Raw genomic sequence first — 27,347 nt, forward strand, 5'->3', positions numbered from 1 at the left:
GCGATTTCTGAGCATAGAGCCAGTAGTAACCCCTGAGAGCTTCCGGGTGTGACCCCCCAAAAATCTAGTATTCTGTTGTGTTCATATAGTACATTTTCTTTATTCATTCATCTATTGATGGGTAATTAGATTGTTCCCCTATTTTGGCTACTGAAAATAATGCTGCAATAAAATAGGAGTGTATATTTATTTGACCTAGTATCTTTGTATTCTTCAGGTAAACAACCAGGTGTAAAATAGCTAGATCTTATGGCACAACTATCATGATATTTTTCTTAGCTTTTTTAAGAATAGCTATTACAGTTTCCATAATGTTTGCATCAAGGTAAATTTCCACCAGTAGTTACATGAGTTCTTTTGGTTGTATGTTTTCCCTAACATCTATTGTTTCTTGTCTTTTGATATAGAACATTCATACAGATGTGAAATCATCTTTTCTTTAGCTTTCATTTGCATTTCCCTAATACTGAGAGATTATGAGTATCTTTTCATATGACTATTGACCATCTATATAGCTTCTTTGGGGTGATTTTTTTTTCAGATAATCTGCCCAAATTTTAATCAGACATTTAATTGTGTGTTTTATGGTTGTTGAGCTGTATGAGTTCTTTATATTTTTTGTACATTAAGCTTTTTTCAGAAGTATGAGTCACAAATTGGGGCTGGAGCCACCCCCTAAGCATCACCGGGTGTTGCCCAAAAACACCACCCCCTATAAAAAGTGTGAGTTGTAAGTGTATTCCCCCACATATACTAGATTGCCTTTTATTTTATAATCATTTATTTCATGATACAGAAACTTTTGGCTTTTTGCAGTTCGCTTTATTTTTGTATTTGTTTCCCTGACCATTTGTGTCAATCTCCCAAGACATTTCTAAGGTTAAGGAGAAGATAGCAAGATAGCTTGTGATGGTCTCTATTTTACCATTTCAAGTTTGACATTCAAATCTCTAATCATTTTGAAATAGTTTGTGAATGATAAATAGGTGTCTAGTTTTATCTTTTGCATGTTTTAGCCACTGATTTTAATTTTGCTTTAGCCTCTTTCACAATATTGTCATGTAAATCACAACGCTATACTTCCTTATGCAGCATAGTATTTCAAGAGGTGTTCAGATTGATAACGCATTCTAACTCCTTTGCTTAGTCATTCAACATGTATTTTATGTTGTTATTGCTATAGGCACCATATCTAGTAGTTCAGGGGACCATGTTTATGGGTGCTGGGGGTCACCAGGGACATATTCTATAACATTGAAGTAGACAGGGCATGCAGGCAGGCTGGGACTAAATTTAGGACTTAGGCACCTGCAGATCATGTGCTCTACCAGCTGAATTATCTACCTGGTGCTTAGCCTTTCCTTTTCAAGTTTGTGAAACTAACAACATACATACACAGGATTTTTCATTATAGAATTCTTATATGAAAGCTGCTAAAGCAGAAATATAAAACATATAGGTATATAAATAAATATTTGTGAGTTCTCAGTTATTAGGAAGATTCCTCAACCTTGAGTTTTGGTTAAAATGTTTAGGTTGATGATCTGTTGATCATCAATTTCATAAGGTGCATTCCTCATCATCACACTATTTCTAAGCCTCCATTTTTCATGGAAGGATAAAACCTTGCCACAGAAAAATAGTAAACCAGAAATGACAGAAAATGTGTCACTGGATTCTTAACTTTTCATTGTTTGATTGGGACAGGTGTTCACATTCTTTCAGCAATGCTGCCAATTCCCCAGAGAATGCACAGAACACACAACTATAAATAATTAAAAAACAAGTCTCAGTAAACACTTTCTCTTACTCTTGTTTGAAATGTTAATATTTCCTTTTGAAGTTTTCCTGTTTGATAGTAATATGCAATTTTGCTTGTTTGGGTGCCAAAGTTAGGTTGGTAAGTCTGGGTGAATGCCTTACATGCAACAAAAAAAAAATGTAGCTTTCAAATTTAAAAAAATGTTGTGCAATAAGTAAAGTCCATTATTTCAATCTTCTCTTAAAATATATTTTATCTCTTTTTTTCTCCTCTTAAAATATTTTAAGGTAAATATTTTAATTAGATCTAAGTAAAATTCTTTGCAGATAATAAAACAAAAATAATTTATTATAAAAATCATCTCATTTGAGAAATATATTTCACTTAAACGTGTAAAATATTTTATTTTATTTGTGTAGTCTTTACATTCATTTTGTTAATTTCTATCAATATGTGTTTATTTTATAATTGATTTTAATATTTTTTCATCTATCTTTATTGAGATAAATTTTGAGGAACTGGCTTATGCCATTGTGGAGACATTATAAATCCTAATATGCACTGCAGTGAGCAGACTGGAGACTCAGAAAATAGATGAAGTTTGAATCTAGATCTATCAGCCAGATCTGCAACTGGTTGGCCAGGGCCTGTTGTCATCACAGTGTATAATTTGCTTTATTTAAAATCCATCTACTTATGAGGCCAGAGAGATAGTACAGTGGTTAAGAAGCTTGCTTTGCATTTAGCCAGTCTATTTCAAGACCTGGCAGCATGATGGTCTCCAGAATCATAAGGAACCCTGTGCTCAGAGCCAGAAGTATGCCATATGCACTGTAAGCATGTTACTCCCAAACCTAAATAAATATGCAAACAAACAAAATTCATCCCTTAAATGATCATCTCACTCAAAAATATCTTTGAAGGATATCAACAAGGTAAACCAATTCTTGGGGTACTGTGGCCTAGTCATTTTAATATTAATAGAGATGTTAATACACAGATCAATCTAATACTATTCATAGTTAATTAATAATGAATTCATTTACCAATTCATTTCACTGCTAGACTTTTGCATCCTTGTTTCTGTATATATATGTGTGTGTGTGTGTGTATGTGTGTGTGTGTGTGTGTGTGTGTGTGTGTACTTATTTTTTGGCCATAACCAGTGGTGTTCTTCATGGTTTTCTCCTGAATCTACATTTAGGGATCACCCTTGGAAGGCCTGGGGAAACATGTAGGATGCCAGGGATTTAATCCCAGTTGACCACATGCAAGGCAAGCATTCTGCTTGTTGTACTATCAGACCAATCTTCCTGTCTATTTTTTCTTATTAAAAAATGATCTAATTTGCTAAAACCTATTTTATTTTACAAGTTCCCAGAACAAAAATAATTGGATTCCATATTACCCTTGTTAGTCATTTGCATAGGTTCTGTCAAAACACTACCAAAATCATTTTTTTTATTTAAAAATGAACAATTTGGGTCATTTCTGGCAACTCCAATTAGTAAACTTTATTGATAGTAAACTTTCTTTTTATATAAATGTAATAATATTTACAAGAATGTTTCTCCAAGGGCTGAGTCCTATAGTCTCGTTTCAGTGAGAAGATAGCTGAGTCAGCATATCTAATAAAACCATAATAACATGATCTACAGGTGAGAAAGATGGTGCTGAGGATAGAAAGCAAAATGGTTTGTGCATCCTTGAGAAATGCAGGCCCCAATCCCATCCAAGCTTCTAGATTTGACTCCACTATTACACTTGTAACTGCTGGTTGCAAATAACTGTTGTACTATTACACTTGTAACTGAAAGTGTGTTTTATGGGATTTTGTTTCATTTGGGGGGCACACCTGATGGGGCTCAAGATTTACTTCTCACTCTGAGCTCATGGATCACTTCTACAATGCTCAGAGGACCATATGAGGTACTAGAGTTAAAGTACAAGTACAAGGCTAGTCTGCAATAGTATCTCTCTGGCCTAGTGTTGTTGTTTGTTTATTTCGTTGGTTTTATTTTCTTACATATTTTAAATATATTTTTAGGAGTTTAGACTTTTTATTTTATATTAAAATAATCCATTGCTAGGAATTTTCCAGAGTTGAGGAGTACAGGCTCCCATATCCAAGAATTGAGTCCCAGCAAATATCGACCCAACTAGAAAAACTTCAAGACACATTTTACTCCGAATTCCAAAGCCCAAGACAGAATATTGAAACTCAGAAGAACTCACATACAAAAGGACTCTCAGAAGATTCACAGGTCAATCAAATGGGACTTTGAGCCAGCAGGAATGGATTGATACAAAAAGAAACACCATGGAACTCAATGGAGTGAACTAGTCACCGAGAATATTTTATCCAATGAAGTTATTGTTCTGATTTAAAGGAGAGATAAAGAGCTTCATGTACAAGCAGTTCATAGCCTTGAGTGGGGAACTCCTGAATGGGGGGCTTGTTCCAGAGGAAATGAGGAAGGACCAGATAATCAAGGCAGCCCTCCTGAAAGAGCATAAGTGACCTCACAGGCCTCACCAGCATGCTCTGCCCCACCCCCCATTGGCATTCATGACATTACAGAAGACCTCATAGGGGTGGGATTTTCCAGTCTCCTTGGTCAGAGGGGTGAGGAGACTTTCTCTGCACTTCCTTGTGTAGGATGACCTCACCATGTTGATCTGTTTAAAAACAAAGTTTAAGCATGAAGCTGGCCACCACAAGCGTGGTAGTGCAGATCATTTTTGTTTTGGTTTACAGCCTTAGAGGACCCAGTGACTTTGGTGGCCTCAGCAGATCTTGCAGACCTAGTGTCATGGGTGACCTCAGTAAACCCAGAGGTTTGGGTGGCCTTGGAGGACCCAGTGACTTACATGGCCTTGGCAGACCAAGTGGATCCAGCAACTTGGGTGACCTCAGCAGACCCAGCGACTTGGGTGGCCTCGGAAAATCCAGTACCCTAGAAAGTCTTGGAGGTCTCGGTGAACCCAGGGGCATCGGTGATGGCATCAGAGGCAGCATTGACACCAGTGACATCAACCAATTTGATACTGCATCGGGCCAGTGTCAGCATGAATTTGGAGATCATCGACTTCAACACCATCACTGATGTCACCGAGTCAAGTGGCATAGTGACCTCAATGAACCCAGAGTCTTGGGTGATCTCAGCAGAAGCCGTGGTTTGGGTGACCTCGGCACACCCAGCCACTTGTGTGTTCCCAGTGGATCCGTCTTGGGTGACCAAAGTGGAACCAGACTTCAAAGAAACAATTGCATGGTTGATCTCATCAGACTTAGCATCACCTATAACTGAACCCTGGGGGAATCGGTGATGGCATCAGAGGCAGCATTGATACCAGTGACATCATCCAATTTGATACCGAGAAAAAAAACAGCAGCAGTTCCGGCATCAAGGCTAGTGTCAGCATGGACATGAATTTGGAGGTCATTGACTTCAACACCATCAGTGATGTCAGCAAGTCAAGTGGCATAGTGACCTCAATGGACCCAGAGTCTTGGGTGATCTCGGCAGAAGCTGCGGTTTGGGTGGCCTCAGCACACCCAGCCACCTGGGTGTTCCCAGAGGATCCTGTGTCTTCGGTGACCAAAGTGGAACCAGAGTCCGAAGAAACAATTGCATGGTTGATCTCATCAGACTTAGCATCACCTATAACTGAACCCAGGTGCATCGGTGATGGCATCAGAGGCAGCATTGATTCCAGTGACATGAACCACCTTGCTGATACCAAGAAGAGCATCAGCGACAGGTCCGGCAATATGGCTAGTGTCAGCGTGGACATGAACGACTTCAACACCATCAGTGATGTCAGCGAGTCAAGTGGCATAGTAATTATGCTATCCTCATCATACTTATGACCACTTCTTCAACAGAGGCAGCCAACATATGCTTCAGAGGCACCAAATATGAAGAGTAATCAGTGTGCAAAGAACTTTTCACATATTCATAGGTGATACAAAGGCAGAAGCATTAGGAAAAGATCCAATAGCCACAGAAGGAATACCAGTATATATACCACAAAAACCCACCAGCCTTCTTAGATCCCTGGGGACTCTGTAGCCTGGTTTTAATGGTATTCAAGTGGAAATAATATCAAGTCAACACAAGCACCTGCTACTCCATCAGCTAAAGTTGCTTTTCGTTTGCTTTTTCCCCCAGACAACGCCCAGGCAGGCTCCTGAGGACTTCTGGTTGAAAGGCCGATGCTGGCCAGAGAATTCAGGAGAAAATGGACATGAGGAGCAAAGGCGGTAGGACTCCGGGGGTCGAGAACCCTGGCTTACAAACCCTTCCCCACCACCAGCGAGGTTGCCCACCCAGGTCGATCCCCAGCCTGAAGATGCCATCAAGGCAACAGTCCTACAGTGGGTCCAGATGGGTTCCGGAACCACACACTGGGCACCGCCATCTTGGGGGCGGGGCCTGCTCTTTTTATTTTAATATTTTATTATATTAATAACATTTATATTTAAAATGCAGCTCTTTAAATTGAAAGTCAGAGATAAAAGTCTCAGACATTAAAATTTTCTATACTAGAAAACTTCCTGACAAAATATGGATCTTACAGTAGTTTTTAAGTTCTTATAACTAGTAAAAATATAATCACTAATTTTAGTATATCATATTCTAGAAATTCTAGAAATGCATCATCTTATCTTTTTCCTCAGATCTTTAGTATATTAACAATTTTCACAAGTCTATGATACAATGATGTCAAAATATCTTGTATAGCTCTGCAAGTTGCTAAACCTGTTTTATAAGCAATATTTTGATTGCATTTATTATCCTGACTCTGACAATGAACTGAAACACCTTGATAGAGATTTTACCTTTATGCCTCAGTTTCCATAGTGATAAAACGAATAAGTTGAACAAGCTTAACCCAGTAAATTATTTGATTTCCCCCTATGGTTTTATAACTAAATTAAGATATTGAGGAGGTGGTGACATAGTGCAATTGGTAGGTAGTGTGCTTGCTTTGCACATGGTCATGTACATGACCCAGGTTCCATCTTCAGCAACACATACGGTCCCTTGAGTCCTGACAAGAGGGAGCCTGAGTGCAGAACCAGAAGTTAGCTCTGAGCATCACGACGTGTGGTCCCCAAACAACAAAAAAGATCTTAAGGCTGTGTTCATGTATAAGTGCATATTTATGGGTTTTCATATTTTACAATTGTAATACTAAAATAGTTTTTGAATACTTTTCAGAAATAAAGATAACTGAGTTTATTTTTTTCATTCTTTTTTATTTCCTCTCTATTTTTTATTATTAATATAATTTTTAATTTTGATCATAGTGGCTTACATATTGTTGACAATAATATTTTAGGTATTTTTAAGGGAAAAAATTTTTTTCTAACTCCAAGGCTGCTGAGTGATAGCACAGCAAGTAGAGTATTTGCTTTGCATGCGGCCAAATGGGGTTCAATCCCCTGCATTCCTTATGATTCCCCTCAGCCTGCCAGGAGTAGTTTCTGAGTATAGAGATAGGAGTAATTCCTGAACGCCATCTGGTATAGCCTAAAAAATCTCCAAATTTCTCTTCTGATCCCAGAAATGTGTCTCCGTGACTTTGTATGAACAAGGCGGTTTGTTTGATTCCTAATACCATCACCCATATCCCATGTTCCACATCTCCTCCACTCCACAAATCCCACCCCCATTGCAGCAAACCAAGTATGTGCAAACATCACAACCAAGTACACCCCTGCAGAAAACATCAGCAAATTTTGGTTGTTGTCTTTATTGCTATTGTTCTCTTCAGGTTTTTTTTTTTTTTTTTGGATTTTTTTGGGGGGGTTCGATTTTTTGTCTTATTTTTATGTTTTTTTCTTTTCTTATTTATACACACACACACACACACACACATATATATATATATATATATATATATATATATATATACACATATAGTCTTTTATAGTCTCTAGAAGGACTCCTCCCATTTTTTGCTTGTTTGAATTTTTGCCACCATTTTTTTCTTTTTCTTTTTTTTTTACCTTCAAAAGAACCACAAAACGTGAACCATCTTATTTTACCTCACAAATTGAGGGGGAAATAATGGAGGGCACCAAGACCAAACAGTTTTATGAACATTGAGTAGAAATAAAAAAAAAATGATCAGACTTAATTAAAGAGCAAATCCGAAGCCAATGACAACAGAATCAATACCCAATCTACAACAAGCTAGACATGGAGAGGACCACTTTTACTAGCAGCCTGGGGGGAAAAGGAGGGGCAATATGGGATGCATGCTGGGAATAGAGGTGGAGGGAGGACAACATTGGTGGTGGGAATGTCCCTGTTTCAATGTCACTATGTACCTAAATTCTACTGTGAATGATTTGTAATCCACTTTGGTCAAAATAAAAATTATTAATAAAAAAATAACAGCCAAGGGAAGGAAGGAAGAGCAGCAAAACGTTTATTCCAGGATGGAGTGATAGCACAATTGGTACCACATTTTTCTTGCACAATGTCGACCCAAGTTTGATCACTGGCATCCTGTATGGTTCCGGGAGTGATTTCTGAGAGCAGAGTAAGGACATCAACCCCTGAGAGCCAGTTGTGTATCAAAAATAAACAAATTTCTCTAATACAGTTGACAAGTGGATAGTGCTGCTAAAATTATGATTTTTTTCCATCCATCGTTACAGGTGAGGAGATGAAAGAGAATCATTTTCCTAATAACTCCAGTTTTAAATAGGAAATAGAAGTTTGAATACATATCAATCACTTCTATATTGATCTTTATAATCGAAACAAAAATCTGGCACTAATTTTAGTCTTCCATTGAATTTCTTTGTTCCACAAAAAGAAAATTAAGTTAGTAACAAGACAAGAAAATAGAAAAATGAAGAATTTTGTGTGGGAATGGGAAAGTAAGAGATATCTCAAAGAGCTGATGACCATACAAGGGTTTGTTGAAGTATGAGAAGTCATGTCTGTGGCAACTCTGAGTCCAGGGTAAATAAGCTCTAATGATCTTGGAGCCTTTAGAAACCTCCTTGCTTTAACAGTAGTAGGGGGAAAGTTTAGAGAAAAGATTCTCATTTTCCAAATGTTCTCATTTCCCATTAAGTTTCACATAACTCTTTCTAGAAAAGAAATCTCAGATAAAGCCAATCTTAATGTTATTATCAACAACTTCATGAAACTCCTATGAGATTATCTCCTGAGATTATTCTTTCCACCAGTTTTCTTGCCAAATTATCAATGTACATAATGGATATAAATAGCCATGACTATGGAAAGGCAGACAAATACCAACAAAGGTCTAACTCATCTTACCTATCTTACTCATTGAACTCATTGAGCCATAAAAAAGAAGGATTTGTCTGATAAGTGGTCACTTCTTGTTTAAGTATTCCGGTAATTTGCTGTTTGTTTTTCTATTTTCTTCTTTTTTAAAAAATTCATGTGAATTCTAAATCCCAGTTTGACTATTAATAAGGATAGATAAATTTTATAAAAATGTCCTTTGCTTCCCCTGGGAAGTTAATGCAGCTTGTTCTCTGTGGCTGTTTCTTTTAATAGGACACTACTAATTTGGATGAAGTTAAACTACTTAAAGGTCCACAGAGATTAAAGAAAACTAATTGAGCTCAATACATATCAAACATGTTGAGTGATTATATTTTTAAAGTAGCATATTCATGCAAGTACAAGTATAATAAAAATAAAATTAAGCAAATAGAGTGGAGGATAGTACTCAGGTATCTTTGATTCCTTTGTATAAAGCTGTTAATTTTTTTTCATTATTTCCTTTTGTGCAATTTAAACATGGGAAATGTTAACATTAATATCTCTCAATAGATATATAAATATCTTTATTATTTCCTGAATTAAAAACCCATTTCTTATATGTTTTATTTCTGATGTTAATCTTGGAACTGATATTTAGTTACTATGGTAAAGAGATGCTGGGGATGTAAAGGCATGATATTGTAATTAATCTTTGACTCTTGAGGCAAAGGGTACTTGAAAATTAGTATATGCATAGTTTTTAATTGATGGAGGTGGTGATGGAAATGGATTGGAAATAATGGCTTTTAGAAAACTCGTGACCACTCTGTGTCAATTTATTATCCTGCTGCACTGATCTCTTCCTAATTGTATCACTAGAAAATATGTCTTCTAGAACAGGTACATTGGAAACACGTTCTCATTGAGTTCTGTATAATTCAGAAAAGAAAATGTAATTAGCAGACAGGGATAGAGAGAAGCATTTGCATGGTGAGAGTCACTGGTTTAAATTCAAGTAGAATCAATATTTTAGACTCTGTGGTTTACAAAACTATTAACAGTAGTATTCTACCATTTATTCTATATAAAACATTCTAGCACTATACCCTCCACCAATACACTTTTCCCTCCATCATTTTTCCTGTGTTTTTTTTTAGATTACTCATACTTCAAGTGTCCTACCCTACTGAAGAGTTTTCAGTTTCTATTGCCTCTTAGAATTTGTTATTCCCTATTGTTTCTTTATACACAGCATGTGAGAGATAATATATTGTATCTGGCCCTCCTCTTCTGACTGACTTCACTCAGCATTATGGATATCCAGATCCATCAACATAGCAGCAATTTACATGATTTTATATTTCTTAAAGCAGTGTAGTGTTCCATAGTGCATATGTAACATAATCTCTTTATGTAGTCAGTTGTCTGATCTTGAACATAGGTTATTTCCAGATTTTAGCTATTGTGAATACACTGAATAAACATAGAAAAGCAAATTTTTACCTATGACATACAGGCTTCGGGGACCATATGGGATGCAAGGAATCGAATTCAGGTCCATCCTGGGTCAGCCACATGCAAGGCAAACGCCCTACTGATGTGCTATCTCTCCAGCCCTCTAACTCTTATTTTAGAATCAGCTTAAACATGAGAAATGAGTTGGTTTCTCTAACCTGGAAAAAAATGTATAGGGGAATGTAAATGAGGGTCAAAGAAAAACTAAAAGAGGGAATTGTGGAAGATAATATGAAGTTCACAAGAAAATGCTGAGGTTTTCTTATCAGGTTGGACATAGGCAAAGGTTACCTGAAATTTCTGTCTCTTCTTCCTACTCTGCTCTTTTATTGATAAAAGTTTGTATTTTGGATCATTTGATACAACACATTGAGGGTGATGTTATGTGGCTTTTATGCACAGCCATCAAGAAATTCAACTCCTCAGTTTTCAGAATTCTTGTTATGACTAATCTGGTTATGATTGGTTATTTCTGCCTATGACTAAAATGAGTTTTGCAGTGCACTAAAAACTCTCCAAATTCAGTCTCATAACTCCTTCAGAGAAGATTAAGAAAACAGCAGACATTAAGAGACAAAATAGCAGCAATGGTAAAAATTGTTTAGTGATAGGATCAATGGAAGGGTGTGAACAGTTTTGGTGTGACATTATAGCAGATGTGTGTGTGTGTGTGTTTGTGTGTGTGTGTGTGTGTGTGTGTGACTGCTATAAAAGTCACAGACCTGGGATGGAAAGATAGTACTGGGGGTTAAGACTCTTGACTTCTGCAAGGCTGACCTGTGCATGATCCCTGATACTATTTGTGGTAAAGCCAAGAGAGCCTCCTGAGGACAAAAGAACCATGAGTAAGACTTAAGCATAGTTAAGTGTCATCCAAAAAGCCAAAGCAAAATAATAAAGTTCTTTATCAACAGGATGAGGCTGGCTTTTAGAAAGCAACAGTAAACCCAGATAAACATGAGAAAGGACAACTTATTGCTTTTTTGGTTATTTTTTTTGGGGGGGGGAAGGGGTCACACCTGGCAGCATTCAGCTCTACGCTCAGAAATCACTCCCAGCAGGCACAGGGGACCATATGGGATGCTAGAACTTGAACCACCGTCCTTCTGCATGCAAGGCAAATGCCCTACCTTCATGCTATGTCTCTGGCCCCCAGACAACTTATTTTTAATTGCTTCTTTTATTTCCACACATATGAAATCTTGTACTATTAAATAACCAATACCTGAAAGGAATGGGTCAGTGCATAGCTTTTCTTAAGGTCATTATGAAGCCACTTCAGGTATTTGCATTTTAAAATATTTATGAAATAGCATGCATAACTCAGTTAGTTGTAATTCAACTTTCGTATCATATTATTATGTGTACCAGACCCCAGATGCCAATTAAATGCTGATACATGAGTCATCACCACCACAATCACAATAATAATGATATGTAGTACCAGTATTATGAATTTTTGCCACATGACCTTTTATGAATGTATCCTCATGTGCATAATGAGGGTATTAACAATATCTTGCACAGAGGAATAATGTGAAGAAGTTGCCTCTTACCTCACAGCCAACTGCTATCAGGGGTAGGGACTAAATCTGAGTAATTATAATTCAGTTATTCAGACCACAGTGTGTAACTGTACTTTCTCTAACAGATAGTAAAATACAATTTCTTACCCCATTATTCCATCACATAATTTCATTTCCTAAATTGTCTTTCTCTTTCATACTTTCTTCATTTTTAACACATTGGCTTCTTGGACCCCAGTAAGCAATAGCTAACATAAAAATGTTAAAACTGGTTTGAGTTGATGAGAGACATGTACTTACAACTTTTGGTTAAAAATATATACACATATGCAGGTTGTGCCTTGATTTTCTTTTGAAAATAATTGATTTTATACTAGGCATTTAAGTTATTCGAATAAATCGCATATTATCTGATGCCTGAGAACAGTTTTCTTCCCTTTGAGCTGCGTTCTGAACATATTGACTATTTGGCTTCAGGGTTTTAAAAAGTGAATTACCTCCTTGTTTCTTCAATAGTTATCACCTATTTTCATCTCTCTGCTTTACATTTCTATGTATTTCCTGAAGCAAGCATGCAAAGAAAAATTTATTTGTACATAGTAATTACAGATTGTGATTGATAAAAAGTGAATTCTGCTCTTTTCTTCTTGGGGGTGAAATTAGGTAGAAGGTTTAAGAGTAAAGTGAAAACAGGCTTTGCATATTAATTTTAAAGAATACATTAGTTTTTATCTGAGTATTCAGTTATACTTTTTACTAGTAGTCTCTAACAGCAAAAAATTCTTATTTCTAATTTAATTATCAAAGTTTTCTTACATTTAGCAATACTTCAGATATTTACCATATTTCACAAAAGTTACTTCAACATTATAGGGATTTTAATGGAAATGTATTAGAGCCTTAATCTCTGCTTTCCTAACAACCTATACTATAAACTCTATAGCCTCACTCTGTTCCTTTCCTAGTTATTCCTTAACTTTCTATTGTGTTTTCCTAAGCATTCTTATTTAGAAACTGTCCTCACTGATGCTATTGTTCTTAGTATAGGTGGTGAATAACTTTTCCTCTTTTCCTCCAGTGGTCTGATTGTTAATGCCTTGCTATGTCATAAGCATTGTGTATGTCATAAGAAGTTTGCTTATGACTTTCTGACCTCACTGTTCTGTTCTCTTTTGTGATTCTCTTCTTTCTTCTAAATGTGCATCTTTCATTTTTTTCATTGTTTCTTTGTCCAGCAATTTGCCTATTTGAATTTCTCAGATTATTTTGTCTATGTCCTGATGCTCTTCTCCAATTAAACATTCTTTCTGGAAGGCAGTTTTCACCGCCTCTCTTACATAGACTGTTGATACTATCAGTGCTGTTACCACAATCACTTGCACATATGTCTGAGTCCCAAAGAACGTCTCTCCTAAAGACCTACTCCATGTTATTTGTGTCTGCCTACTTAAATCTGTGGAACTCCTACCCCAGCTTTACATCAGGATATATGCATGCTTGTACCATTAAAAAAATTCCCAGATGAATTTAGGGGAGCTTTAAGGTAACAAAATGAAAATGATAAAATAAATCTCTCTCTTATAATCATGTAAACTCAATACTATTAAAAAGTATCATTCTAATTTTTTGTTTGTTTTTGACTTTTAAGTCATAACCACGGATGCTCAAGGATTACCTCTAGCTGTATACTCAGGAATATAGCCTGCGAGTGCTTGGGGAACCATATGACAGGGATGAAATATAGGTCTGCATGTTCAAGACAAGAGTCTCACTCATTGTATTTTATCTTCAATCTCTGATTCTAATTTTTAAAACATCCAACCATCTACATTTCGACTTAGAATTTTAAGAGTTTGAGTTCTTTGTATCTAATTTCTCATCATTGTACTATCACTTTCATATTACTCTTCATTTAAATGCACAATGCCTATATATGTATATTTGTACACATTATTTTGATGTTCCATTTTGACACAAATTAAAACATTCAACAATCACCCATTATTAAAGAAATAAACTCCTAGTTTTATTGCATATTATTAAGACCCTTTCTTACCTGGTATTTGAATAAGTTCTCACCACACTGGTATTTATTTATATGCTAGACTCAAAGAAAGTGAAGAATTTACACCTTTGAATGTGTTATTTTTCTTTTGACCATCCCTGTCTGTCTGTTAGCATAAATGTGTGCACAATGGATACAGGGGAGATCCCAATGGACTCACAGTCTTTAAGTATGGTTCAATGGGATTTACTCACTGTCCTTCTGGTAATGTGAATTCCTTAGTGATTTGTGACCATGTCACACCAGAAAATGTCAGAGAAATAGTTGGGCTTATTTATCTAACAAGGGACAGGAATCACTTTTTGTAGTATAAATGCTATACTGATTCGAACTGCATCAAACTAGTCACCAAGAGAGTCTGGAATAAGAGGTGGTCCTGAGAGTACTTGACATGTTCAATGAGAGGTTGTCAGTGCTCTTTCAAAACTCAACTCACTGTTTGTCTTTCAGCCTTCCCTCCTCAAAGTGCAATAACGTATTTGTGGCATCTTTCTGTGACCTCAGCCCCTCAATATCAAAATCAGACACTTAATTTTCTAGTCCCTATACTGCAAGCTGCTTGAAAAAAAAATAAGGGCTCTTCATCTCTATTGATAAATCTTGTGCATGTTGATATTTAATGATAAATATAGATTTATTAGATTTGCTTAATTGCTGTATGCCATTCTACAATGTGGATATATTACTTTTTCTTTACCCGGTCTTAGTTTATGTGAGTTTTAATATTTCATTATTTTAAACAATGCTGCATTTAGTATACTGATAGTTTTCTAAGCCACTAATTTGCTTTTACATAGAAAAGATATGGAAGTAAAGAATACTTATTTCAATTTTTAAAGCTTTTATTAAAAAAGTGAAATACATGTGCTTTCTAGTTATTCACAGAATGTAATTATTCAGTTTTAAGAACACTTCTTAATATTTATACAAATTTACCTGAGAATGTCCAGAACAGTTACTGAGTCTTTTTTATAGACATGTTAACACACCACTCTTCCTTCATATGCTATCTTACACTTAACATTGCTCATTATAAGTACTGATTACAATGCTCTTCTTATAATTTTAATCTGCTTAAATATTTCTTGATCCTTTTGCCCATTTTGTAAAGGACAGTAGCTGAAACCATCAAAATAAAATGTATTCCTTTTTGTTCAAAGACTAGCTTATGTCCCTGCATTAATTTTCTTTCTTCTCTTTCACAGATAATTAATAGAAAATACTAGGAAGTACTTAGCTTTACTTCAACCTATTTGAAGTTTATTACCCTTGTGACTCATACATCACAACCACCAAAAATGGATAAATTGTAAAATCTACTAGAGTAAATCTCCCTTTCAAGGACTATGACTCCCAAATCTCCGAACAGAACATTGCCAGACTGCCCTCTCTAATAACTCTGTTTCCCACAGAGCAAAATGCTTTCAGTACATTACAAATGCCTTGCTGTTGTTTTTAGTGGCTTGACTCTCAAACTTTCATTTCTGATACGCTTTAGGTTGTTGCACTCTGATAGACTCATTCAGCTCTTGTACCTCACATCATTAATATGAAACATTCATTCTGTTTTGACATTTAGTCATTTCAGAAAACTGACATTCAATTCATGGGATGAAAATCTGGAGCTCTGGAGAGTTCCAGTAAAAAAAAAAAAGCCAGTATGTGGATACATTCTGTAAATTGTTCAATAGATTTTTTTTTTCTGTTCGTAGAAACATTCCCAATTTTTGTTTTGTTTTTTAATGCCTGTCTCAGGTTCAGTTTCTGTCCATCTCCCAGTTGCGGTGCTGCACTTTTTTTCTGGATACCTTCTAATAAATTTATTTATATTTCTTTATTTTATCAGCACATAAAGTAAATTCTTCACATTTTGATTATAGACTGCAATAATGTCAGTGGTGTTCAATCAACTCATTTAGTTACCTATAGTTATTAGCCCTCTTGAATTTAAAAAGATCCCTAGAAGGGGCAAGAATGGTGGCACAGGGGTAGGCTTTTGCCTTGCACATGCTGACCTAGGACAGACCACAGTTCAATTCCCTGACATCCCATATAGTGCCTCAAGCTAGGAGCAATTTCTGAACTCATTTTCAAGCATAACCCCTGAGCATCACCAGGTGTGGCCCAAAAAGCAAAAAAATAAAATAAAATAAAAAAGATCCCTGGCCAATGAATTCTGGCCAATGAAATTTGGTGAAAATAATAGAAAATACAATATAAACACAAAAGAACCAGGTCAATCATCTCTATTAGTTTCTTTTTTAGGTAATGTAACTTCAAAGTGGGGACTCTAGGTCCCTTAAAAATCTTTTGCAGTACATGATGACATGTGATGAACTTGTAGAAAAAAAAGGGAGAAAGTAATGACAGTCTAACTCTAACCCTAACCCTGTCTTGTTAAGCCCCTCAGGCTTATAGGCTGTTTTGTTCCTGAAGTAAAAACTTAATGTATTAGGCTATTAAAATCATAGTTTTCAGAGCCGGCTCGGTGGCGCTAGAGGTAAGGTGCCTGCCTTGCCTGCGCTAGCCTAGGATGGACCGAGGTTCGATCCCCTGGCGTCCCATTTGGTCCCCTAAGCCAGGAGAGACTTCTGAGCACATAGCCAGGAGTAACCCCTGAGCGTCACAGGGTGTGGCCCCCCAAAAACAAAAATAAATAAATAAATAAATAAAACCAGAAAAAAATCATAGCTTTCTAGTATCTTCTTATAGGGGGTTGAATCATTTTTTATTCCAAAATCTTTCAAAAATCAGATCCTACTTTACTAATTTTATGAGATCCAAATAATGTAAATTTTGTTTTTTATACTTTAATCCATTCAAATTTTGTCTGTGTGTTCAATATATTTTGTTTATTATAATAATCTTTTTTATTATCATTACTTTGTCTCATAATCTTTTGTTCGCTGTTGGTCCCAGGATAGACTTCTTTACATCCTATCTTATAGTTTTCAGACTCATTTTTTCCATTTTATTTGTTTCATCTCTTTTTTTATTACAATCTGAATTAGTCTTTTTACCCACATTGCTACAGGTCTATAATAGTCAATTATTCTAAACAGCCTATACTTATTTATTAATTTATTATGTCATTGGGGGCCACACCCAATGATACACAGGCTTTCTTTTGTCTATGTGTTCAGAGATAACTCATGACAGTGCTTGGGGAACCATATGTGGTGCTGGGGGTTGAATCAGAGTTGGCCATGTTCAAGACAAGTGCCTTACCTGTTGAACTATCTCTGGCTCCTGGGAAGCCTGCATTTATAAACAGATTGTGACTAGATACTTGTAGGGGGTGCTAAAAAATAGTCCTCTTTATGATACTCTTTGCATCTCTTAATGTATTTTATTTTTTATTTCTTTGCATATACTTCCAACTATTATCTGATTAAATCTTTTTCCTTTTTTATGTATTACCAACAACTAGTACCTGTCGTAAAATAACACACAGGGCATTGGTAAACACAGTTCCCCTTGTGGGGGAATTCTGTCCAGTACCTATTTCCATTTCTTCCATGGAGTATTAATTTACCTTCTTTAATTCTCATTTTGGGGTACCTTATGGATTTTTTCTCCACCTAACATTTGAACATGCTTTTTTTTTATAAAAAATAATTTCTTTTTTAAACATTTTTATTGTGAACAAAGTGAATTACGAGTCTTTCACAATAATATTTAAGGAACACAGTGCCAGGGACATTCCCACCACCAGTGTTGTCCTCCCTCCAACCCTGTTCCAAGCATGCATCCCATACCACCTTTTTTGCCCCCTGGACTTCTAGTGCAACTGCTCCCCTCTGTGCATAGCTTGTTGTAAAGATTTGGTATTGGTTCTGTTGTCGTTGACTTTGGGTTTGATGTTTAAGTTTGAAAATTTTTTATTTCTACTCAGTGATCATACGACTGTTTGGTCCTGATACCATCCATTTATTTACCCCTCAATTTATGAGGCAGAACAAGATGATTCAAGTTATGTGGTTCTATCTGAAAAAAAAAAAAAAAGAAAAAATGGGAGGAATCCATCTAGACTAGAGGTTATAAATATCAATTCTAAAAAGAAAGAGAAAGGAGAAAAAAATTACAAAGAAAAACAAAACTAAAACAAAAAACAAACAGAAACTAAACCCTCAATAAAAAACAAACCAAAAGATAAAACTAGTAACTACCAAAAAAGCACAGCAGCAGCAACAGCAACAACAACAACAAAGAGGAATGAGGGCTGGTGTGGCAAGGTTTTATGTTCCCCTTTTTTTGCATAGGCACAGTAAGATTTGGGAAATTAGAAGAGAAATTCCCTTAGCCTAAGAGATACAGGGTTTCTCCGCCCTTGAAGCATACTGCATGGGAACAATCACAGGTTCCATACAAGCTCATTTTCACACCCCAATGTCTTTTTTTTTAATATAATTTTTATTTTGATCATAGTGGCTTACATATTGTTGACAATAATATTTTAGGTACTTATTTACATAAAATCAGGGGGGTTCCCATCACTAATTTGTCCTCCCTATACCTCCGTTTTTGTCCTACCTCCCAAAACCTCCTCCCTCACCCCTGGGGCTGCTAGAAAATGTGGTCCCCTCTGTACCTAGTTTACTACTTAGTAGTCTTGCACCTGTTTGGTTTTGGTGCCTCCCTTATTTCCTCCTCTAACTGGGAGGCAGGACTAGATAGTTCAAGTTATGTGGTTTTGTTTGAAGAAGAAAAAAGTAATAAACTGGGGTAAAAGTCTAAATTGCCGAAAATGGGCGGGATTCTCTAGAGGCTCTCATCATCGGTTTGAGAGACAAAGGAGAAAAATAAGGTGTAACACCCCAACAGTACAAAAAGAAGTGTAAAATATCCATTGAGCACTCCAACAATAACAATGATAAGCACCACAAAAATAGTCATGGTCTTGAGATAAAAAACATGACAGGGCATATAAAGAAAGAAAAGAAAAGAAAAGAAGGAAAAAACATAAATGTAAATGGGGACAACTTCAATAACCACACCAAAACAAGGAAATCGACAAGAAGTATATAGGTAAATAAAAATAAAAAATAATAAAAAATGAGTATTTAAAAAAGATAATATATATAAAAATATAAAAAATGTTTTGTGCTTTTTGCCTTTTTTCCCTCCTGCAATGGCACAGTAAATATTGGGGTCATTCGAAAAGGAATTCACTTGGCCTAAGAGATATGGGGTTTCTCCACCCTTGGAGTATATTGTCATGGGATTAACTATAGACTCCGTTCAGGTTCATTTACTCTCCCCTTGGTGCTTTCGTGGTGTTTGGAAGGCTTCTTCTCCTTCCTGTGATAAAATCAGACCTCTCTATCTAGAGATCTCAGTCTCTGCACAGGTCCAAAAGTGGGATTTATGATGAAGTCTTTCTTTGTCGTTCTAGAAGTTCTGTTCCCTCGGTGTCATTTTAATCCATCTTCACTGGTTGGTGGTCTTGGTCTTTGCACTGATCCTAGGATGGAACCTAGGATAGCGTCTTTCATTGTGTTTCCAGAAGCCCCATTCTGCTGCAATTGTCTCAGCCAGACCTTTGGAACTGGGGATCATGGTTGTTGTGCAGGTCGTAATTCAAACCCTAGACTGGGGCATTTTTATTGATCCCAAGGTATATATAGTCCAGTCATGGTTCTAGTAGCCAGTCATCTGTAAATCGTGATCTTGGCTTTTGGACCCACCAAAGGGTGACAAGTCTTCTGATTTTGTCTTATCGTTAGCTGGTGAGGTAGGATAACCTGCTCTTAGGTCAAGTTGTTCCCATTTTCCTCGTTGTCAGGATATCATATTAGAGCTGTTGGTGGCCCAGCAGTATTAAGGATGTCCCGGTTGGGATTTGTTTCCCGTAGCTGTTGTGAAGAACTTTGTCGTTTCTATGTCTGGGATCCAGACACCCCAATGTCTTTTTATGGTGCCAGGAAACTCTCCACTCAGTTGTGGATGATAAAATTAGGCCTCTCTAACTAGAGATCTTGCTATTTGCACAGGTCATAGGATGAAGCCTAGGATAGATGAACATATTTTCTTTTTGTAGTTGCTTTACTATCTAAGCATTTTTCTCCAAATGTAACTTTGTAAAATAAAGAAAATATTATTCAGCAGAGGCTTAGTCTGATCCTGAATACTATGTTTAGATAAGAAGAAATAAAGAAAAGGTCTGACCTGAGGGTGTTTAGAACCTAATGGATTGAACAACATGTAAACAGATAAATAGATGATAATAGTTTCATTTTATTTTGTTTAAAGAAAGTAATTTACTTTGAATGTAAAAAGAGAAAATACCCAGTTGAGGCTGAAGTGAAGCATTTATTTAAGGAAACAAGAAAGCAGTAAAGATATTCCTGCAAGTGTGAGCAGAGAAATACCAAATAATTTTGATTTACCAAATATTTTTAAGGAGAAATACCAAATAATTTGATTTTATAATAGACACATAAGCAACATCCTGTTTGTCAAGAGAACACAATTTCTAAAATGTTTTATTATATGAAAAGGTAAAAAAAATTGTATTCTGAGCAAAAAATGTAAAGTTATGAGAAACATAAATATGTAGTGCATTGTTGATCTTGGTTACATAAAGAAAAAATCTAAAGAATAGTTATATTCCAAATTTATCAGTTTTTTAATAAAATTTAGGAAGGAAAGAAAGGGGAGGATCTTGCTACTAATTATTAATCCTATTTCTTTAGTAATTTCCCCTCTATTTTATTGGTCCTCCTATCTACCTAATTTGCCCTTCTACTTAAGAAGAAATTCTTGATTAGTTCAAGCTTATGCAGTATAGTACCCACAAATATTCATCACCCCAGCATGTTGGGAGTTTGATTAAATAATTCATCCTGTAGCAGCTCCTTTCCCCTACTCCTGACATCCCTTGTCTTATTGACCCAGTCAAAACTATGTGGACATACAAAATAATGATACTGTAGTATTCCACTTCTTATACAAATTGTTCTGAAACTATCAAAAGATGAATTTATGATATTTTTAAAAATTAATTTATTTTTAGGGACACAGTGGATCTAAATAGATAGAAAATAACTATTGTTTCACCAGAACTTGGATAATAAAGATGTAAAATGAGGATCTTATTTCACTAATCAGATGAGAAGAGGTGGCATACAGAAAGGTATAAAAAAACCAATTTATTTGACATAGACTATTTAAAAAGGCCTAATTTTATATGATGAACATTTACCCTCCCATCTCATCTTCCACATGTGAAATTGCTCTTAGGTTTATTTATTCCTCATTTGTTCTAAAAAGGATTTTAGATAGTTTATGAGTATATTTAAAATACATCAAAGAAGCATAATTAGAAATAGGTGAGAAAGCAGAAAAATAACAAGACTAAGAAACTAAAGTCAAATCAGAAATAGGACAAAATACAAATGCACTTTAATAAAAGTTTTATGTACTTATTATTGTTTCTAATACTTTTAGCAAGCCACACCTGAATCCAAAAAGTATAGGAGACTATATGTGCATCCCACACCATTACCCTTGTTTTAGAATAGCACAATTCTAAAGCTCTCAATAATGACTTAACAATCTAACAAATATAAATTAAAAAACATATGTATCTAAGAATAATAGAGAAAAATAGTAGAACTGCAAAAGAATTTATACTCAAGAAACAGAAATCACATTTCCCTCTAAATATGATAAGAAAATATCCCCAGATATTTTTTTATATTGCCATACTTTTAATATTAATATCATGATGTACCCTGTGAACACGAGGGAAGGTTTGATTGAGAAGAGAATAAAATTTAGAAATGTGGAAGCTAATTTTGCTTTTAGTTTTTCAATTCATTTACTTAATCATGTTGTATGTCAGTTTCATCATGAAATGAAAATTCCAATGCTACCCCATTTCAAAATTGGATGCCTGGAAATTCCAAGATGCTAGAAAATATTTCTGCCTACCTGCTGAGTTATTCAGGGGTCCTCAAACTTTTTAAACAGGGGGCCAGTTCACTGTCCCTCAGATTATTGGAGGGTCTGACTATAGTAAAAACAAAACTTATGAATGAATTCTTGTGCACACTGCATATATCTTATTTTGCAATGAAGAAACAAAACAGATACAAATACAATATGTGGTTTGCGGGCCATAGTTTGAGGACCACTGTTACATAATAAAACTAAAAATTACATTATAGCCCAAATAATAATTTTTAAAATATCAATTGGTTTTGAAGTGTCTGGTAATGTTCTACAGTAAATTAACATGAAGTAGAAAAGATATCCCTTTATTTGTGACAATCAGCATTTCACACTGAAAAAAGGCTTGCCATACCTTATGTAGACTTTGTCTGATAAGATGTCTCTTTTGTTTAGTGGCTATCAAATTTGAAGGGTGATTTGAAAGGCATAGCTGATGAAATTACTGAAAGCTCTAAAACAATGATTGGGATGTCTGTTTTCTAATACTCACTTGATCACTCACTAGTGTCTTGACATTAAACAGTTTCTTCTCTCTTCTGTGAGATTCATTATCCTCCATGGAAAATCACAGATTGAATTGAATGTTTGTTTTGTGTTGAGATAAATGGTCGGATATTAACTATAAAACTCATGATAGGAAACGTTCTGAAGAAGACAATTAGATGTATGTTTTGAATCAGATATGTTAATAATGACCCACATTTAACAATAGTTAGTGAACAAAATAGAAATGCAGCCATTTTATAAATTAGAGCATAATATTCTTCTTTAGCATCCCTGGCAATGGAGGTTTTGCAACTAGTGTCTTAATCTTATGTTAAGATTTCAACCAAGTGTTTAATTCTAACCTCGTGTTTCCCTGGGGTAGACGGGTGCTCACTAAACTCTTCCTATCATAATGCAAAGCTCTTTTAGCTAAAGCATCACATTGCATTCTTAATTGTAGGTATTTTTTACTTAGAAAAATAAGTGCAATATTAGAATTATAATGATAAAGAAATGATAGGTATTAGATTAGGAAATATTATAATGTCATTCTAAATTGTGTTTGGTACATTCTGATAATAGATAATGAATTATATTCTTACTTGGAAATAATCCAGTTCAAGTCCGCATGTAATGAAATGGCTAGTTCTCTGTGTGACATTTCATTACAAAACCAGAATCAAGGACTTGATAATTTATTTTTCTTCCCATTATTCAAGAAATATTACAAAGATGTGGTTTCATTGTTATTAGGATATACTAAAACTACTGGGTGTTATAGATCTAATCTCTGAGCTGATGTCTGCATTAAAGAATCTTTGTCAGAGCAACCTTTCTCCCTTTCTGAGAAAAATAACAGAAAAGCATAACTAAATGCTTTTTAAGGTGGCAATAAAAGCCTTTTTTTTTTCAGTTTCTCATTGCCAGTTTCTTCTTTGATGAGCTCTCAAAACCCCAAAGCTAAAACTTTACTTTAGGAAGAAGAAAAAAAAAATATCTTCGACTTGTTCAAACTTATTCCACAGTGACAATTTTTTTATTTTCAATAACTGGACAGAAGAAAATGGACTTAAAAGAATGCATTTGTAACTCTAATTTGTAGTCAAATGGAAAGAATAGATAGGAACAGTTTCTATTCACACATGATCTGTGAATGAGATTTGAAAGCCATGGCACAAACATTTTATTTTCTAAGAACCTTGCTTGTAAAATTTACAATGTTCTTTCTTACACAGACATATAATGTGGAACTTATTATTTGAAGATTCAAAGCCTGGTTGAATTCAAGGCCTGTTTCCCATATATTTGAAGTAGATATAATCAGTTAAGTGCAGATTGAGGTACAGGATCTACAAATACCAAGTCTCAGTGATTACTAGCATTATTCAAACATTTGCATTTAGCTGCAAAAAAAAAAATCCTGAAAGATTGGTGAAACTGGCACTATCCACCACTAGCAACTATTCAGCTTCAGTGCTAAGGTAGACAAGTTAGCTGTAATGTTCCCAATTTTCACTAAACTCATTTTTTGATCATATTTCACTTACTGTTGAGCTTGTCAAGTATTTATTACAACATGGGAGCATTACAACAGGTCTACATTTCACTTTCCATAATGAGAAATCCCTAAGGGAAATCTTTATTGTCTTTTATGGCTGAAGAGCAACTCATCTTTCATTTTTTATAAAGTATCATGAGTCTTAAATGCAGTAAAAATTTTAAGAAGGAAAAGAAATATGGTCCATGATACTAAATATAATATATAGATATATAGATGTATGTATAAAACCTTGAAAGGCCTAAATGTTTTATTCAAGGATGGCTATTTCAATTTACTATCTTCTGTCTACACACAGATTCGTACTAGAATCTGGTTAACATGGTTTATTACTGTAGGGAGTCAGAAAGACCTGGGTAAGATCACTTCTCAAGAAAAATAACTTACCTTCATTTCTTCAGTAGGTGTTTATTAAACTTGTGCTATGGACCAAGGTCTCTGAAAGGGTTGAAGAGTATTATAAGAAATAGTTTTTTTTGAGCTAGATTTTGCTTTTATATTGAGAACAGATATACTTTTTTTTAAGGCAGACAGTGTTGCATGCCCCAAGTGAAGCAATAGGAAAGCTAAAGCTATCAATGTTTGAGATGGCTTAGAGAAAGGTCAATGAAGCAGTAATTAGAAAACTTTTCAAAAAGCATCTAAAAATTAATCTGAAAAAAAAAAAGAACACATTGATTTTGAGTGATGTCCATGTAAAACTTAGAATGCAATGTCGATTCAGTTAAAATTTTTTAAATCATAAAAAAGATTCAGTAGAGTGAAATGCTTACTAATAAAGTAATATATTTTTAAACGTACTGACAAAATATATGTATGGTTTTGTTATTTTATTTTTTATTTTGAAGCCATATTCAGCAGTGCTCAGGGAATATTTCTGGCTCTACACTTAGGGGTTATTCCTGGTGGGACCCAAGATTAGCTGATATTAAACCCAGGCCAGCTGCAAGCAAGTGCTGTACCTATAATTCTATGTCTCCAGTAGAAAATATATAGGCTTTTAAGTAAAATTTGTACACACACGTTTTAGGTCACTCTAAGAACAACCTGATACCAAATCAAGATGGTGTGCTATTTAGTTGGGGGAACTTGATTCTAATTATCATGACCAGACTACATCACCTTGGGTGCAGTTAGCACCCCTTGCCTTTGCAATCCATCACAACACTGTCCAAGGCCATATCTTCCTAAATAGCTTGCAGGTAGTAATGGAACATGGCTGGATTTGATGTGGACACCCACTGGTGCCATGCCATTTCTGTCTCTTAAGCCTTAAGATATCCACTATGAGTTATCTTTGAGGCACTTCCTATCTTCTCCAGTTGCCTTAGAAAACTTCATATGGCACTCCTAAGACTCTCTTCTCTATTCCTGACACTTATCAGAATCATCGATTTCAGAACATTTGGAGCATCTAGCCTCCTTATTACCTAAACAGTAACTATTATTTATGCATCTTGAATCTTCAAAAACATGTATTAAATAATGGAGATTATGTTTAATCACACTTTATTGATTAAAAGAAGTAACTTAAGTTTTGCCCATTTTCACAAAGCTGGTAAATGGTGAAATAAGAATCTATTTTCTTGTTAACTATAACTTAGTTCTGGAAAGGCACTTGTTAATCTTGTAGAGTGAAATACATTTCATTCTGACCTACTACTACTACAGTGACTATAACAATGATGACTATTACTATGACTTTGCTGACTTAGATTTGCTCATGCTGGGTTTAAAAGGACTCTTTCTAGACATATATTTGGGATGTTGATTTATACACACACACACACACACACACACACATATATATATTAACATAGGGCCAATACATGACTTTCTGGCAGAATTGCCATTACCTTTTCTTTGTACTGTAGTTTCAACTGCATTTCAGCCTCTAAGTTAAAATAAAAGCACAGGCAAGGCATTATATAGTTTTTGTTGCTATGAACATTTTAGTTGATAAGTACAATCTCTTCCTTTACTTGCTCTTCAGTGTGATATACTTAGCTTGATATCTAAAGTATCTAATATCTTCTACCATTCCGAACTCTATTCCCTAAACATGTGATTATAAGTACACTTTTGAAGATTGATTGCTTGGGAACCTCAGCATTTCACAGTGTTTTGAACTCTACATCTTCTCTCTCAAAAGTATCAGTGTTCTCCCAAACTAGATATTTTGAAATGAGGAATAGGAAAAAGTCATACATATGCCCTAATCTCCTATTAGATATCATTTCAACTAGAAGTATTCAGTGATTCCTTAAAATTAGCTTTCTAGAATCAGCTCTCTAGCTCAAGGAGCATGCCCTGACAATAAGAGAACTCTCAGGGCAGAGAGGATTCTTGTACAGCACTTCTTGCCCAGTATTAAAATGTTCCATAAATTAATAATAAAAGCATTTTCATTGTAAAAATATATTTTCTGTCACTCAACTATGAGTCATTGAAAAATTATAATTCCATAACTTCACTTTGAATCTCTTTCATAATAATCCATCATAATGCACATACATGGTGTCTGCTAAATCAATTCAATTCCATTATTAGAAGCAATACATTACTTTGATAAATCTTTTTTGAAGTAAAAAAAGGTTTTATTTGGAGGTAGTGAGGAATGGAGAGAGAAGATAATAAAGAGAGAATAATATGCTAAAGGAAGTGCATCGAAGTTTCCCAAATTGCAGAGTGCCCTGGAACTCATCCCATAATTGAAGTAAAAAAATATGAAAGTCCAAATCTCAAGGGAAGATGAAGGTGATATGTGCATGCAGGCAGCATGTTATTGGGTTCACAGAGCACATGTGACTACTTTTATAAATCTTAACATTTACTATATAAGGAAAAAATACAATCATAAAGTATTCTGTAAATTTTCTATATTATCTGTATCCAGATTCAAATAGATCCACAAGTCTTTAAATGTAATTGTCATTTTCTGTCAGATAATTTGACCTTAAGATTCTTTAATTCAGTGTCAAAAAGTGACATAAACGAAGGTTGTCATAAATTGTCATTTTTTAATCGTTAGATGTTAATAGTAATCCAAAGGTTTTGTTAGCTATACTATTAATTTGAATTGAGGTAGAAAAAAATCACTCAGAAAAGCATTAACCTTTTGGCCCCGTTTTCTTATGTCTATCCTCAGGGCAAATGACTTCCCTGGAGTAGTTGTTTGGAACTGGCCAAATTCTCCAAGAATATTAAATTCTTT

This window comes from Suncus etruscus, chromosome 14 (genome assembly GCF_024139225.1).
Source record: "Suncus etruscus isolate mSunEtr1 chromosome 14, mSunEtr1.pri.cur, whole genome shotgun sequence".
In the NCBI taxonomy this organism is placed as follows: Eukaryota; Metazoa; Chordata; class Mammalia; order Eulipotyphla; family Soricidae; genus Suncus; species Suncus etruscus.